At 28.9% G+C, this 16,084-nt stretch overlaps 1 non-coding gene across 1 annotated transcript; it reads right to left on the bottom strand.

The window, feature by feature from the left end:
- Positions 1-1,647: 1,647 nt before the first annotated feature.
- LOC127252740 (small nucleolar RNA R71) lies at positions 1,648-1,754 on the bottom strand. The gene has a single exon (XR_007839133.1). It is a non-coding gene; the product is annotated as a small nucleolar RNA R71 (small nucleolar RNA).
- Between the last annotated feature and the right edge of the window lie 14,330 nt (positions 1,755-16,084).

Genomic DNA, 16,084 nt, shown 5'->3' with positions numbered 1-16,084 from the left:
AGCATTAAGACAATCAAGTTAGTCATGACCATGACTAACAATACCCTTCTGACATGGTGGGAATTTAATTGAAGGCCAAAAAACCAATCTGCTACAAAAATAGAGCAAAATTAAAAGAGAAAGCAGGGGAGTTACACACAGACGGAGAGAGCGGCCAAATACGCGCAGGAGCAGGAGACTGACAGATTCATAGAATACGCATGATATAATTTTATTTTTCTTTATTGTTCTTTGCTATTCGATTATGCAGTAGATATTTTTCTGGTTTGAGAGATGATAATATTTTGGTTCTTGTGTTTTGGAGATTCTTGAATTTCTGTATAAAAGTTCTTTTTAGTATCAATATTTGTCTAATCCTGAAATAATGTTTGTAATTGTTAGATTTATTAAATATTTTGATACTGATATTTAAATTGGTCTGATAATCTAAAGTCGATTCAGGTAGGATATCCGTAATCGTATTCACACTTGAATAGATGACAATTGGGTTGAATAGTTCCTTCCCGGAGGTTAGATAATCAAATCTAATTGCTCATCTTAGGTAGTAATTATTTTGAATTGGGTTTTTCTATATTAAAATGCGATTAAACAATATTTCCTATGTGAGTATCTAGGTTTATTAACTTAATTAGAGATAATTAAGGTCGTACCTTAATTACATACATTGTAAGAAAAAATTGGTTTTCAGAGCTTGTTGATAACTATAATCAATTTATTGATAGTCTAATAACAATTAACTTTATTGAATTGATGATAAAACACAAGTGTCATAACTGTATCATCCCTTGAGCCAAACATCACATTGATAGCTAATTTTCCGTTAATTTAATTGCTTTGTTATTCTATCTCCATTAGATAATAAAAGAAAATTCTCCCATTTATTTACTGCATTAGAGCACGAAAGGGTGAATTACACAATCTCTGTGGAGAACGATACCTTCCCCTGTATTACATTAAATTGTGATCACATAGTAGGTGAAATATTTGATTGACTATGCGACCAGTCAATTTTTAGCGCCGTTGTCGGGGATTGGCGCTTTGTTTTACTCTTTTGTGATATTTATTTGTTTTATTTTCATATATCCTCCTATTTATGCCTCGTTCTTCTCGTACATGTGAATTGATATTTAGTCTTGAGATCAAGAAAGTTGAGCGAAAGCTGCAAAAGGAAGCCAAACAACGAAAAACTGCTCAAGTTGCAAAGCTTGCCGATTCTTTAAACCACCTCAGAACCTCTAGCTCTAGCGACTCTGAAAGTGACCAAGAAACTGTCATGGCTGAGGATACCCACACTCTAAGAGAGTTTGCTGCTCCCAACTTGACGCAGCAGCTCTTATGTATTAATTTTCTAACTTTGAATAACGCTATTGCTTTTGAACTCAAATCTAGCTTAATTCATTTACCGTCTTTTTTTCATGGACTTGTAAGCAAAGAACCTCACAAACACTTGCAAAAGTTCGACGTGGTGTGCTTCAGCATGAAACCACCAGGTATTACTGACGAACAAATCAAACTCAAAGCCTTCCTATTATCACTCAAGGATGCTGCAAATGATTAGCTTGACTATCTCCCACCTGGAAGCATCGACACGTGGAATGACATAATAAGATCTTTTTGGAAAAGTACCTTCTGGCTTCCAGAGCTGCGATTCTGAGGAAAGAGATATGTGGGATCAAGAAAAAATCAGGTGAAATGCTCCATGATTATTGGGAGCGATTTAATAAACTTATCATTAGATGTCCACAACATCAAATTCTTTCACAATTATTAAATCAATATCTCTATGATGGTTCGTCATAAAAAAAAAATATCTCTATGATGGTTTGTCACTGATAGATAGGAACATCATCGATGCTGCAAGTGGTGGAGCTCTAGTGAATAAGACATAAGCACAAGCCTGGGATCTTATTGCTCAGATGGCTGAGAACACGCAACAGTTTGGCTTGAGGGATGTTGAACAGACGAGCGGAAACAATAACGACAATTCTATCCAATCGATGCAGCAACAACTTTCTGAGTTGATGAGCTTTGTTCGCAAGATGGTTGTAGAAAAATTTAATCCGAGTGTCCAGGCCAAGGCGTGTAGAATATGCACGAGTGCAGGCCACCATACGGATGCATGCCTGACCCTCTAAGAAGGCTATGCAGTGGATGTAAACGCTGCAAACTATAGTGGGAATAAACCTTCAGTGTACAATCCGTACTCTAACACCTACAATTCAGGCTAGAGAGATCATCCGAACCTGCGCTATGGAAGCGACAACAGAATAATGCTGCTCAACTATTCGGAGCTACGCAACAAATACAACAACTTCGTTTCTATGAGAAACAGCCGCCCCAAACACCCACAAACAACTCCAGTCCGTCTTTGGAAGACGTGGTAAAGTCTATGGCTACTACTACCCTGCAGTTCCAACAAGAGATGAGATCGACCGTTGACAAATTACAAGGTCAGATCAATCAAGTGTCAGATGAGGTAAGACAGCTGCGTAAAAGAGGAAAGTGGCCCGCTCAGCCTGAGCCAAATCCAGCAAATGTCAGTGCCATCACTATTTGTAGTGACATGATGATTGAATGTCCTTCCCGACTTAATCTAAAGAATACGAGTGCTATAACACTCCATAGTGGGAAGAAAGTGGATGGTTCAAATCCTATCTCAAAGGAGCACAATGAAGGAGAAATTGAAAATGAGATTGGAAAGGAAGCTGAGATCCACGAAAAGGTACATCTAATTTGGTTCTTCCTACTGAAACTAAATCGGCTCCTTTCCCTGACAGGTTGAAGAAACCACAAAAGACAAATAAGAAAAAAGAGATGATGGAGATATTTAAGAATGTGGAACTTAATATCCCGCTCCTGGAAGCTATCAACCAAATTCTCCAAGTATGCAAAATTTTTGAAAGAACTGTGCACCAACAAGAAAAAATTGCGAGAGGATTAGTACATTATAGCGGGTGAGACGTTTCTCCTGTTCTCATAAGAAAGGCACGACCTAAAACAGATGATCCACGTAGGTTTTTTCTTTCCTTTGTAAGATTGAAAAAACTGAGATAACTAAGGCTATGCTAGATCTAGGAGCTGCTATTAATGTAATGCCACGATCAATATATGACTCTTTAAATCTAAGGCCTCTAAAAGAAACAGGAATTATTATTCACCTTGCTGAGCGAACCAATGCTTATCCTAATGGTGTGATAGAAGATGTACTAGTTCAAGTGAGTGTCTTAATTTTTCATGTTGATTTTTATATTCTGGATATGCATGATGCATACTATTTTAATCCACCGTCTCTTTTGTTAGGAAGACCTTTTATGTGCACTGCAACAACGATAGATGTTAAAAAAGGCACACTCAGGTTGGAGTTTGATAGAGAAGAATTTCATTTCAATATTTTCAATCCTATTAAATGTCCTGTTGAATCTGAATCGTTATACAGTTAATGCATTAATATTTTGGTGCAAGAAACCTATGAATTTGGTGATGAGAGTAAACGAAAAAATGTGTTGACAAAGCAGTTAGATTAAAGACCAACTGAAGAGATGACAACGAGTAAAAGAGAAAAAAGGATTGTCGGAAAATTTAGTTGGATTCCTAAGGGATCAACATTGTTGCCCATGAAAAAGTACCATAAGGAGAATCGAAGTTTTAAGGCGAAGAAAAAGTGTGTGGCCAATAGACATCGCTTTAAATCATACCACGGGGGATCCTCACCTGATCCTATAAAGTCAGCACCTGTTGCCAATTTTGATATTCAGAATTGATGCGAGACGAAGTCTAGCTCAAAACTATAAAGAAATGCGTTTTTTAGGAGACAACCCAAACCATTTATTTGTTTTCTTTAATTTTTATTGTTTGCTTGTCTTTTTATTGTTTTAATGTTAATAATAATATTGATTGTTTTGTATGGTTTTGTGCAGGTCTTTTAGAAAATAATTATTGGCTCTTGGCAAAGGCGCATCAATTTCCTTAACCCCCCTTAAAAAAAATCAAATTAAGAGGTAGCTTTAGTCATGTCATGGCTAATTAACACCTCCCACACTGCCTAATTCCCCTTAATCCATCCAATTTTCAGAATAAAAGGTAGTCTTTAGTTATGGTCATGACTAAACACCATCTATCACATTGGCCTGCCTATTTCCTTAAACTAAATTTTAATCCTAGCCCTAAATTAAACCGGTCAAGACCGAACCGCCTCTCTCTCCCCTTTCTTTCTCTTCTTCCCCTCTCTCCCCTTCGCCCCATTCTTTCCGTTCGACTGCCGTCGTTCTTCTTCTTCACCTGCACTCAAACCGTGCTCGACCGAATCTCTCCCAATGAACCGGACCATCGACACCGTTGATCACCTCAGCCTTCTTCCTCCATCAGCAGCCCTAGCTCCGCCATAAACAGCCGCGTCGCCACTTCTATTCAGCCGCGCTCAACACCAGCCACCAGCCACCTGCAATGACCAGTCCGATTCCCCTGTCGACCAGTAGTTCGCCGTCGCTCCTGCTGCACCGTTGTTACTCTATCCTTCAATATTGTTCTTTCCTCTTCGGTATTGTTATTCGGTAGTATCTCGCGATCCTTCTATTTTTACTACTTTAAATTTTTAGTTATAGATAATATGTTGAGATAGAACGATCAATGTTCTTGAATTGCCAATTTGAGGTCTCTAATGACTAGGAATTTGAGAACTTGGTGTCAATCATTTCTTCGATGTGATAGCGTTGTTGGCATGTTAGTCCAGATTAATAACCTGAATTGCACATTGAACCTACTTTGTTTAATTCAAGCACCGTGATACTCCCTGATACTTACTAGTTATGGATATGAGGGATTTTATTTGGTTTGTCATGATTTGGTTGCACTCACTTCTTTGAAGAAATCTTGTTTTGGTTTGGTAGGATTCGCATGGTGGAATCAAGTGCACGTCCTTTCCTTTGATTTCTTATTGTAAATGGTCTTTCTGGAATACTTTGTTGCACTTTGTGAGTTTATTTTTGTAGTTAACGAGAAATCTCAAGTCTCCTTCAATATTGGTGTACGATCAAATGCAAAGGTGTTGACAAGGAACAACGCAACACACTGTAGCATTGCACCTCCCTATGGACTCTAGAGAAGCATCGCAATCCTTTCCTCATTATTTCTCGATTGCATTAGGGACCATGCACACTTTAGGTGTTGAGAGAGTTATGCAAAAATTTTGGGGCAAATTTTTTATTTTGTGCTACTTTTTATGCCTGATTTGTTGTCCTTTTGCATGTTTTTTAGATTAGTCTGAAGTGAGTCAAATGTGATTTGTGTGATAGGTTTGTCTAGCATGACTAATGATAATTGAGTGATGATATGTTGAGTCAAGTTGACATTTGAACCCTGTAAGAATTTGAGCCTATGTTCCAAAAGTTACATTAGAAAAATAAACTAAATAGTACTCAAACTTTTGGAAATTCTTTCTCGTGTGATTTGTAGTGCTCAATTAGATGACCTATAACTTGAGTGATTATGCATATTGAACTTGCAATTATCGAGTCTTGCGTTTTGGAAATGATAAGGGCATTAGATAACTCAATTAAGTCTTTCTCTATCACCTAGCATAATAATTTTTCCCTAGTTAGCCAATTTGAGCCTTTTAGCCTATTATTCTTTTATAATAAATCGTTTTTAGCCTCGTACCCTTCTTTTGATTAAGCCATCTCCGATTTAAACCCTATGTTAGAAAAAATTACTTTAAGTTCAATTTGTGATGCATTTTATTTCTTTGCTACTAGTTAGAAACGGAATTTGGGTACGAATAAATCATAATATGCAGGAATGATCATGGGTAGTGATGATATCTTTATATAAAGGAAAAAGCAAAAAAAAAAAAAATTGAAAAAAAAATGAAAAAAAAAAAGAGAAAAAGAAAAAAATAATTATCTTGATGAAGTATATAATTACGTTAGAAATCAATGGCCCTACTGACAAGATGAAGACTTTAGCTATGGGGTTTAGGTCGAGTTATACAAATTTAGTTTCGATGTTTCAAGGTATGGGTATTAAAAAAATCCAATAACTATATTTTTTTAAAAAAAAATTATAATATTGATAAATAATATCCATTAAAAAGTATACTAATATCCATTAAAAGTATTCTAATAGGTTTGTGTATTTTGGTATTTTGAAAATTATAAAAATTTTAAATTAAATTTTATTTGATAGGATATTTTTAATAAAAAATTAATTATATAAAAAATTAATGCTCCGACTAAAATAATTGTCTCTGAAAGACAAATTGCAAGTAATAATGAATCAACTATACGCTTACAGTGTGGTAAACCATTCGGTTCTAAAGACAAATATCTTCAAAATAAAATAGGAATTAATTATTATAATCAAGAAAATATCATGATTGATATTGATAAAACTCAATCTAATAAGGAAATCAACCTTGAAATAATTGATCTAGAAGAGCATGATCTTGAAGAACATGATTAACTTATTGAAAATTCAATCAATTATGTTCTTTCAATATTAGTATTGTAAAGAGAAAATAATTGGTAATGCATTCGCATACAATTTAGAACTTGATATAATGGAAGAAAATGAGGATTTATATGTAGGCAAAGAAATAACTGACCGAAATAAAAAGATGCGATTCAATCAAAGTTTGACTTATTAAACAAAAAAGATCTCTGGACAAATTGTTCAAATACCAAATTGTATAAAATTGGGATACAAATAGGTGTTTGTACGAAAAAAATAAAATAAAGTTAATGAAATTATGAGATATAAAGTCCATTTTGTATTTAAAAATTCTCATGAAGACCTAACGTAGATTTTGGTGAAACATACTCTTCAATTGTTGATAAAATAATATTTATATATCATGTGAGCCTATTAGTGTGAGAAAGTTCGACATGTGTCTTTTAAATGTAGTTACTGCATATCTTTATAACTCATTGGATATTGATGTTTTTATAAAAAATTTATGAGGGATTTAATATATCTTGCGCATGCAAATCAAACCCAAATAGATCATATTCCATCAAATTGCAAAAGTCACTATATGGACTTCAGAAATCATGGTGAATGTGGTATAATTGTCTTAGTGAATGCTTAATAAAAGATGGTTATACTAATGATCTAATATGTCCATGTGTCTTTATAAAGAGAAATGAATCGAATTTTGTCACTATTGTAATATTTGTTGACAATTTCAATATAATTGGAACTCTTAAATAGCTTCAAATTGTAGTTGAATATCCAAAAAAAATTTGAAAAATTAAATATTTAAGAAAGACAAAATATTGTCTGACATTACAAATAGATCGTAAAATATTGGGATATGTATTCATCAATTCACTAATACCCAAAAAATATTAAAATAATTTTATATGAATAAATCTTACTCTCTTAGTATATCAATGGTGGTTAGATTCATTGATCTCAACAAATATCCATTTAGGCTAATGAAAGAAAATGAAAAAAATATATAAATATTTGGTCCCGAGGTACCATATCTTCGTGCTATTGATGCACTAATGTAGCTTGCATTGAAGTAGTGCTAAACATATTTTTTGTAATCTTCAGGGGACATATGATATTATAAATATATATATTCTCAAAAAAATTGATAATAATTCACTAATATATTTTAAATTATTATTTTTATTAAAATTATAATAATATTAATAAATATTATCATATTATTTATCACTTATACAACAACAACAACAATAATAATAATTTTAAAAATTCAATAAAATCTCTTGTTTATAATGAGAGATTTTGTACTATACAAATTTTTTATAAATTTCTATCGAGATCCAATAAAATTTATAGATTTTTTAAAGTTTATGAATTGTTGAATGCCTCGTGAATTTTTAAAAAGCTTTTAAAAGTTTAAAATAAATACTTCAAGATTTTAAAAGAATATTAAAAATTTTGATTGAATATCTCCTAACTTTAAAAAAAACTTTTAAAAGTTTAAATTAAATACCCCAAATTTTTAAAATCTAACAAAATATTATAGAATTATTATTGAATACTCGTTTCTTTGTAAAAATATAAAGAATTGACCGATTTTTCCGGAGTAATATTGATACATACATACACAAATACATATTCTCACACACACATATATATATATATATATATTACATACACACAACCGTATACATATACTTATTATATGATAATTGAATCATTTTCAAGGAATTGAGAGAATTATTTTGGACAATGTCGTGTGGAACTAAATTAGATATGGAGAGAATTAAAAGGAGATGAGTTAAATTAAGAGGCCAATGCGTGTGAAACCAACGAATGATCCATTCTTCTTCATTTTCGTGTGTTTGTTTGTGAATTTGATTTTTATTTTTGAATTTTTAAACAGTTGTTTGATGTAATATAAATAATTGTTGATATAATATTTTAAATATAATATTAATTTTTAATACAATATAAGAAATAAAAAATAGTTTTTTTATTTTTAATTTTAGAAAAAAAAATAAGAATAAAAAGTTTTTTTTTTAAAAAAACATTGTTCGCAGCTTTTTCATCCTTTGTTAATTTTTAGTTTTATATTTACTACTTATCACAAATTTTGTTTATTCTTGGTTATCATTGCATGAAACACCGATTCCGAAGACTGTTTGAGTTGGTCTGAGTTGGTCGGAGAATTCAATATCATAATTTTCAAATAGATCAATTTCATATAGGCTGTCCAAGGGTGAATTTTATGGTAACATCTCGTCCAACATATGTAATTGTAATGAATAAATTACTGAAATAAATAATTTTTTTTTTAAATTTTAAAATAATTCTATATAGATTTTATATATATACAAAAATTTTCAACATTTAGATATTTGTTACGGTTTGAATTGCGTAACAAATTTATATAGGACGACATCCCGTCGAAAATATATTTATTACGGATAAATTACCGAAATAAATACAAAAAAAAAAAGTTGACCAACCATTAAACTTTTTATTCCGATAAATTTCGTAACAAAAGCTACTTTTTGTAGCAGACTTATTTTGACGGACAAAATACTCGCTACAAAAAGTCAATTTTTTGGTAGTGTTTAATGACAATGAATTAATTGGTACATGGTGTGTTCGTTTGGAGAATTTCTCCAAAATTTTACTATTTATCCAATTTTATTTCTTAAAAAAAATATCAATCGAACACCTATTTTTTATTTTTTATATTATACTAAAAATTAATTTTATATTCAAAACATCACATCAATATTTATTTATATCACATTATACAACTATTACAATTCAAAATTTGTACTATTCAAATCCCAACTCAAAATCCAAACGCTCAAACAAGTGGATTTTGAAAGTTTGTTTGGTTAAAAGAAAGATGAGGAGAGGGGAAGAAAATCTATATTGTGTTTGATTTGGAATTTTTTTGAAGACTTTCACGACTCATCAATATTTTTTTTAAAAAAAATTATACTAAATTAAATTTATATTTTATAATTTTTATATTATATTAAAAATTAATTTAATATTTAAAATATCATATTAATACATATTTATATCAAATAAAAAAATTATTAAAATTTAACCCAAAATCAAAACCCAACCAAAAACAATCTTAAAAGTGCTTCAAACATGACAAGTGGATAGAAAATAAGATTACAACAATTCCGATAAGAAAATTAATAATAAAAAATATGATAGTAAGACCAACCGACGGGGATCTCTATTGAAATTTATCAGGAATATAACCCTAAACTCATAATTTATTGTGTTGAAATAATTGAGATAAGAAAATAAAGGTAATAAATCTAACATGATTTCATTAGCATTGTCGGATTCGGATCTCCAAATTAATAGAGGGTTTGTGTTCTTCAAGTCTATGGCGCCAATCCTCCTGAGAAAACTGCTAGGATTTCTGTCGTTACTCTCATGATGAGATATGAAAAGTATTAGTTATTGCGCCTAAACCTGGGATCATAATTCTAATTTATATATCTTGTTATTAATTGTTCTCATCACCCAATTAATAAATTACTGGATTTTTGCACATAAGAGACCCGCACTTACTAAATACATTTAAACCCAGTAAATTTATAGATCACTTAACATAGACTTAATCTTACGGATAGCTCAAATAGTTACATTTAATCCACAATTGGAATTTTAATCCAACAATTTCTCATTTTGGTAAATGTATATTGAATAACCTTATGAGCTCATGGAAATTTTTCTATCAAATTCTTTAATGTATTTTACCAATCTTATCTATAATCAAATAAATGCGGATCAAAGCGGTCGTCACTGCATTTATCGCAATGAGACCGATCGGTGGTCATAACATCAATATAATCTAAGATTCGATCAAGTGTGGATGCACAACATGGAAATTTCATGTAATGTGATCTTAACATGCCTATTTCCAGCTAATCCACCTTGATTTTAATTCAGAACAACTGAATACTGAATTAATGTTGAATATTGAACAGTGCATACTGGATACTGCAGTATAAAATAAAGTAACATTAACTGTATTTGAACATGACTAATTAGCTCTCTATAAACCAAAATATTAAAATATGGTTCCACTTTCATATGTCCAGCATGCTCACTATAGAACTTAGGTGGAAACTCTTTAGTAATTAAGCGAATCCGCAATCATGAAAACTTTATAAATATGTTCAATAGTTAATTCATGATGTGAAGCCACACAATTAAGCAAATGAAGATTATTATCATCAAATAATGTACTAGTTCTAACCGATTTTAAATTTCGGAAGAAACAAAACTCTATATCCGAATGAGTAATAATAACTGAATTTGTTCAAAATAGAGATCAAAATTTAATTTTGACTAAAGATGGTATCAAAAATGTCTCATTCAAATCCAAATAATTACCATTACTTAATAATAATCTAAAATTATTATTGGCTTCAACTTTAACTTTCTTTTTGTTACCCATATAGATGTATATTTCACCATCAATTTTTTTTTCGGCAATAGAAAAAAACATTTTGCATAACTACACTGATGTAAGTTGTTACACTAAAATACACCCCCAGGAGTGTCTATAAACTAAATTTAAACTAATTTCAAGAGCAAGACCAATAGGATAAACATGTCTTCCGAAAGGTCTAACTTAAGTGCCCTCAACTTAATAGCAATATTAAACATGTTCAGGATGTACTCCCTTATATTACATTTGTTGTTATATCTTACGGTAATGAGACTCTTAAGAAGAATATTTATTTTCGCCTTATCGCTTTTGGTAAAACGTTTCTCGATTTCGACAAGGAACTCTTGGCAGTAATGATATCATCAGATATCGTACCTCCAAAAAATTTATGGAGTACTTTTCTTAATGATCATCAGACTTAGGTGTTGGACCTATCCCATTTCTCAAATAACTGTATTTCATATGCAGTTCTTCTCACCGTATGAACGAGTTGGTCTACTCTTAATGCCAAGTCAATGTCCACACAACCCAAATGAATCAATATTAACTCTTTTTCAGTGGTTATATTTGTTCCTATACCATGTTGGGACCAATATATATATATATATAAATGTTTATGAAGCATAATAAAGCTAAATAATAATGAATTCTCATCCCAAAACACTAAGTGCAACATCAATGAATAATCTTTTGATCAATAACATTGATTGCTAGTAGTCATCTTGTTGCAATAATCATATACGGATAATAAGTAATGTCAAACAGTAAACTAATCTTTGGACTGATGCACTATTCACATAAGTTAAAATCATATAACCATCTCATACATATTATTGCATATGTATATTTCATTCTGATAATTATCATTTGTCTTTGGGCCGAAGAATAATCACATAAATTAAAATATACATAAACACTTACATTATCAAGTAAAAATCTCATAAGAGATGTTACTTTGACAATTTCAAATACTTGATTTTCACCATCAAAACGTAACAAACATTATTAATGAATTTGTAATTTTCTTAATCCAAATTAGAATCAAAATTATGGTCAATGTATATGGGTCTGATTTCATAAAAATAAGGAATGTGTATAAGCAACTGAATGCATATGACTATAAGCAACTGAATGTTCAATATGCGAATTTATAAAATAAACTAGCAATCATATAATAAGTTATCGAGCAACATCAACAATTATCTTTGGACAAATTACTGGCTCGCCAATAATGAACTTATTTTGACAAATTACTGGCTCATTAAACATGTATGTAACTACTTAATCGTTGACTTGCCTTTGGGTCAATCATCATCCTTATGAGTCACACAGACAATCTTTTAATATATAAAATAAACTGAGCTTTGACAGCATAATTGTTTCAACCAATTTATAAAATATATTATATTATTTATTACTAATTAATTTCACCTTAAAGAAAATCGGATACAAATGAAAATTTTTAGCAACAACAATTAATTTCTGAACTCATTAAAATAATTTAGTAGTCCAAAAAAGTACTAGATGCAACGAAACTATACAAATAACAAACATGCCACCCAAATATACTATAAATTAATATATATTAAGTAATTATAGTCGAATTTGAACAAATACATAATGTAAAAAACATATGCTACTGTATCTCAAATTTAACCGATCATCAAACGGATCAGAATGAATTCACAATTATGTTTATAAATCAACTGTTTAAATCAGAACACTATATTGATACAAATATCAAATAAATTGATCCGTGTAATTCCATAAACTGATTAGAGATGCATAGTCATAGTTGCATATAAATATTCACAATTATATATTGCCAAATTGCAAAATTATTTTAATCAAAATTAAATAAATAAACTAAACTAACAACTATCATATATGAACGTGCAAGTCCAACTCTAATTGCACACTCATTAATATGGATGCATGTTTAATCAATTGATTTGCCCTTAAATAGATGAATAGATGAATAAATAAACACCCAGATTGCATGGTCATAATTGCGCCCTTATTCACACACATATCATTCTACACTTAAATAATCAATTTAATCATACGTGTTCAATACAAATGAAATTTTCAATTGAAGCAAATTATTTTTTAAACATTTGAGAATAATTCAAATTCCACAAATTATTTCAAGAAATTATAATAATAAATGAATGACAGCCGCTCATATCTTAATACGATTTCAAGAACAATCACGCAGAGACGGATTTAGAAAAAAAAATTTATTGGTGGCACAATAGATATATTAAAAAATATATATTAAAATAATAATATTAATATTTATAGAAATAAATTATTATTAATGATATAGAAAATAATATTATAATACTATTATATATATATTTTAAATATAAATTGATTATTTTTATTGGATTGTATTTTAATTATTTGGATACTCATGACTGTTTAAATTTTAAATAATCCACTAAAATATTTTTGGATAATAATGACATTCAAATTTTAAGTGGGGACACTCAAACTTTTTAGTGGTAGCACAATTATTTAATTATAAAAAATTTCTTTTAGTGTGATAAAATTAGTGGTGGCACGTGCTACCACTGCTGCAGTTGTTTTAGTTATACACCAATCAATTATTAGATTACAAAATTAATTAATCTAACTAGGTATCAAAATCATTGAAACCGACAGTCAAACAAATAAATATAGGGCGTGTTTGGCAATTAGCTGATAGTTGTTAGCTGATTCAATTAGCTGGTTTGACTAGCTGATTTGATTAGCTTTTTGTATTAAAATGTTTGGTAAAACAACTGTTTGATATTAGTTGTTTATACGTAAAATGACAATTGAGGACATTTTTATTTTATTTTTGTTTTTAATATATTCAATTATGTTCTTTTGAGTTTAGAATATTAAAAATATTTTGTTATTAGTTATTAAAAATTGTAAAAATGTTATAAAAGTATTTATTTTTATTACAGTTAGATTTAAAAAATAATATATTTTTATTAAAAAATATATAAATAGTTTTTCTATTGAAAATGATGTAAAATATAAAATAATAAATTTTTCGTGTATATATTTATTATGTTAGTTATCGATTAGTTCATTATATTTATAATTTTCAATAAATTTAATTTATTTTTAGTATAAAATTTATATAATGTAATTTTAATATAAAAATAAATTATTAATATTTATATTTTCTATTTTACGTTGATTTTAATAAATTTATATATTTTACAATTAAAATAATTTTTATATAAAAATTAATTATTTTAAATTTATAAAAGTAAAACTATAATATAATAAAATATTATAATATAATTAATAAATAATAAAAATATATTTATTTGTGTAAAATACATTATAAATTTTTAAGGGCATATAAGAAATAAAAACTTTTTTACAAAAAAAAGCTATTTCAAAACGTTGAATAAATTAACTTTTTAGAAATTAGCTTTTTTGGTCCAAAAAGCTATTCCAAAAAGCTAATTTACCAAACATCTAAATTAGCTTTTTGACCGGTCAAACAACTAAAAACTGTTCAATAAGCTAAAAGCTCTTCAAAAAGCTATTTGCCAAATACCCCTTTATACACAATATATATCTAATTGCACACGAACCAAATATATATATAAAACAGATAAAAATAATTGCAATATATATATCTAATTGCACACGAACCAAATATATATAAAACAGATAAAAATAATTGCAATATATATATCTAATTGCACACGAACCAAATATATATAACCAACTTCTAAAATTGAAAACAGATAGTTAAATCGACGCATGATCGAATTTCGCACAAATATTGAAATCAACCGGACGCAACAATATGCAGGATTAAATTCGCATAGAGCCAAATCTGATTTCAATTAATTTATCTAATAAAATATTTCAATAATTCAACGTGCAAAAGACTCGGATATTAATTGTTGAAACTAAATTAATTTTATATTCAAAATATCACGTTTATATATATTTTTATCAAATCGAAAAATTATTAAAACTTAATTAAAAAAATCTAAAAAACCCAACCAAAAACAATCTTAAAAGTGCTTCAAACAACATGACTAGTAGATAGACAATAAGATTATAACAATTTCGATTAAAAGAATTAATAAAAAATAAGATTGTAAGACCAACCGAGGGGATCTCTACTGCAGAGATTCTCCTCCCTCCTCAGCTAGAATCCTAGCAAGCATATATATATATTAAAAACAAAATTGTAAAAATCTCTTGGATATTTTTGCAGAGATACTCAATAAATTTTACTTTTTAAAAAAAGTTTATATAGTATTTATTGATATTATATTTAGTTTTTTGTATTTTTTATATTTTATATTATCTAAAATTTTATTCTTTAGGTAATAATATAAATATTGATACATTTTATTTATTTTTAATTATAAAACTAATTAATTTTAATACAAATATAAATAAATGACAATATATTATATTTGATAATTGAAAAGAAAAGACCACAATAATACATATTTGTTATGATAATAATAGTTTTTAAAATTATATTTATAATATAAAAATAAATATTTAAAAAAATTCATAATAATTTGCTAATATATTTTAGTTTTAAATTATTATTTTTATTAAAATTATAATAATAATATTAATAATATTATCATATTATTTATTACATTAACAACAGGAGCAACACCAATAATAATAATAATAATAATAATTTTAAAATTTTATCAAAATTTCTGGTGATCAGGAAATATTCTATCATATACAAAATTTTTATATTTTTCCATTAAAATCTATTAAAATGCCTTGGGCGACACACGGGCTACAAAGGCCGGGACAAAGGGTCGCGATCCCGCGAGGGTGAGCTAACCCCAACAACCTGTCCTCAATTTGTGAACGTGTATAGTTCATACCACACTCTTCAATATGAAAATCTGGTTTGAAATTCACCTTGCCATAGACTTTGAAAGTAAGACTTTTAAAAGTTTAGATTGAATACCTATAGATTTTAAAAGACTTTTAAAAATCTAGATTGAATATCCCAGATTTTGAAAGTCCAACAAAATTTTACGGAGTCTTGAATACACCCCCTAAGTTTGATGAATTTTAATAATTTATTTAGAAAGATTTTTACAGATTTGATTGAATTCTTTTGGATTTATATAAATTTTATAGGATTGTTAAACATATATTTTATAAATATAA

The sequence above is a fragment of the Andrographis paniculata genome, unplaced genomic scaffold (genome assembly GCF_009805555.1).
Source record: "Andrographis paniculata isolate CXL003 unplaced genomic scaffold, ASM980555v1 Contig46END, whole genome shotgun sequence".
NCBI classification, from domain to species: domain Eukaryota; kingdom Viridiplantae; phylum Streptophyta; class Magnoliopsida; order Lamiales; family Acanthaceae; genus Andrographis; species Andrographis paniculata.
This window is presented reverse-complemented; position numbering and strand designations above follow the sequence as displayed.